The sequence below is a fragment of the Colobus angolensis genome, unplaced genomic scaffold (assembly GCF_000951035.1).
Source record: "Colobus angolensis palliatus isolate OR3802 unplaced genomic scaffold, Cang.pa_1.0 Scaffold373, whole genome shotgun sequence".
NCBI classification, from domain to species: Eukaryota; Metazoa; Chordata; class Mammalia; order Primates; family Cercopithecidae; genus Colobus; species Colobus angolensis.
In genome coordinates, this window is record NW_012117077.1 from 121,698 (window position 1) to 124,670 (window position 2,973).

Sequence of the window (2,973 nt, forward strand, 5' to 3'; positions counted from 1 at the left end):
GGTAACAGCTTCTTTAAGTTCATATTAATAGTCCAATTGAAAACACTAAAAACACTACCTGGCAATAGTTTGAAAGAATCAGAAGGGTTCAGTGAAGGGAAAATAATATCCAAGCATGAAAAATACCTGCAAAACACATGGTTTACTTTTTCATTTTATAATCTAAACTTGTAAAATTTTTATAAATACATAATCATTCTACACAATGCAGATCTTCTAGAGCATTTCTAAAGGATATTACAGTTTTTGGTCTTAATGAATAAAGACTAAGATGGAAAAGGAGATGAAAACAGTGAAATCTGAGGAAGCAATATACTCTACACACAAGCAAACTGTAGTTCATTCAGTCAAGTTAGCAATTACAGTTCAGTACATGATTTTCTTTTTTTTCTTTTTTATTTTTCTTTTAATTTTTAAATTATACTCATGATTTTCAAGACAACTAAGAAGTCAGGACACAGGTATTTCCCCTTCCTAAAGTTAATAATTCTTTTAAAAGCTCTGATATATCCATAAAGGAGTGTTGATTTTTGTGGGTTTTTTTCCAAAAGGAAACAAAAGTTTTCATCCCTAAATTCACATACACAAGTTAAGTTAAACTATAAGGTAGTTTTAGACTACCCAGTGAAATAGAATTGTTGGTACCATTTGAGGCAGGTGCTACCCTCCTTAGTCAGTTCAAAACATGAGTCAGTAAAAGAAATACACATTGGTGTGCCTCAAACGACTATAAAACATTTCATTATTCTTCAAATATCATGCTTAATTAACTCCTAAGGTAACAGACTTCTAGAATGTTGTGTCTTAATGGTGTACCTGAATCAATACTAGCAACAGAATGCAAAATTTAGAATTGCTATAAAAGCAAAATCATCATTTAAAAAAACTCAATCCTTATGTAAAAAGTGGGAGAACTGAGTGTGAAATACTAACACCAAATGTCTGCAGGCACAATTTTTGTTTGTGGAAGACAGAGTGAAGAGGTAAATACACCTAATCAAGACCAAATGGGAGACAGTGAAGAGTATGAAAAATGTTTAAAAAGGAAAAGGAAAAAAGAAGAAGGAAAATGGAAAAGAGACAGTCAGCAAAAGAATTACTAGACAGATCAACAATAAGAGAACATGAGGCATGTGCTTATGGCTCTTTTTTTTGTCTATCCTTTGTGTTCCTAAATAACTTAAAATATACGTGGCATGTAGGCCACACTAGCAGGCAAGAATGAGCCTTGTCATGGATAGAGATGAAAGATCTGAGGCAAATGAATTGTTTTATTTTTTGTTTTTGCTTTTAATTCATACCTGAAAGCCTTGAATCCTTGCTAAATATTCCCGTTGTTTTGAAGGTTGTACTGGAGAACAAGGGGGAGTAGGAGAACTTCCTTTTAAACCTGTGGCTTCAGCTGTAGAAGATTTTCCATTCAGAAGGAGTTCCTTGGCAATTGTAGCTGAACTATTCGATGTGGGAGATATACTGAAACGAGAACTTGAAGGTTGGTTCATATCTCTGGGTGACAAATAGCCTAGAATAGTGCCAGAGATTACTTTGTGGCGGCTGACTTCCATCTCTTGATAAACATCAGGAGACAGATGAAGAATTCCTTTTGGAGTATTATTTGTTGGTTCAGAAAACCCAGGCTTTGGATCACTCCATCCTTTGTTTTCCCCTGTTTTCTCAAGTTGATCCGGAAGATTAGTGGATGCTTTATAACCAAGTTGTATTAGCATTGGTTCTGCAGCTTTTTAAAATTTATTTTATTTATTTATTTATTTATTTTGCCTATCTTTTTATTAGGTCCTGTTCCTGTAGCAGCTTCAGTGCCTGTCTTCACATACATCACAAATTCTTGACATCGAGGCATTTCTCTTTCTGAAAGCAAAACAATCTTGCTCCTTGTCCTGTTTGGCCTGTTGAATTTGCACCAGGCAGCTAATAGGGTTCATCCTTGGCCATATTCTGGTCCGGCCTTTACTATTGTTTTAGGGCATTAAAAAAAAAATAGTTTTGGCTTTTCCACCACAGGAAGAGGTGGAAGTTTTTTAAGCTCCTGTAATATGGTGGTTGCAGCAGGCTTCTTGGAGAGTGTTTTGCTATTTCCCTCTCCTTCTGTAGAGAACTTTCCTACTGACAGTTGAGTAGCAAAGCTTTTCATATGTGGTGGTCCACTTTCTTTAATAACCTCAAAACTAACGGACATATTTCACTTCAGAGCAATTTCAAACACTAAGCTGATCTCAGACTTACCTGCATCTTTGCAATCATCCATATCCTTTCCTGATTCACCATTCTGAGGCAATCTTTCTGGAATAGGTTCAATCTGCAGTGCTTGGAAGGCTTTCATTGCAGCATTGTGTCTAGCAGCTTGTCGAGTCTTTCCTTCCCCCCAAAATTCATTATTTCCTACAGTGAGCTGAACATAAAAGATCTTAGGCATTGGGCAATGATACCTCTGATAGTACATGCCCCGAAAGTTGTAATTAGCTCTATAACTTGAGAATGGCTTTGGATCTAATGGCCTGTAGATGGCAGGTTCTTCCCCTTTTCATAGCAAGCCTGTTCAGTTCCGCGGTGAGTGTTATACTGCCTGGGTTATTGTTAACATTACTTTTGGGTGGCTTCTAAACCGGTTTGGGAAGCGTAGATTCAGCCAAAGCTTTATTAGCAACAGGCTGTTGAGCCTTCTTTATATTCAGATTCCCATGTCCACTCACCAAGACTCAGTTGCACTGACAACATCTTTGAATGAATCAGAAGTTTATACTGGTGTTGGACTCTATTGAAACGGGCTAACTCATTTACCAGACACATTGCAGTTTTCTCTTTTGGGTTGGCCAATTTTAGCTTGGAGAGAAGCTGATTTATTTGAAGCATGTTAAGACAATATTGACCAAACTGCTGTATCCCTTACGGCTCCAAAAACTTCTGAGCCTTGGTCGAATTACTTTGTGTATCCTTGAGTTCTTCTTCTTCTTC

At 36.7% G+C, this 2,973-nt stretch overlaps 1 pseudogene; it reads right to left on the reverse strand.

Moving 5' to 3' along the window:
• Positions 1 to 1,295: 1,295 nt before the first annotated feature.
• Positions 1,296 to 2,829, reverse strand: LOC105520222 (annotated as a pseudogene).
• Positions 2,830 to 2,973: the final 144 nt, after the last annotated feature.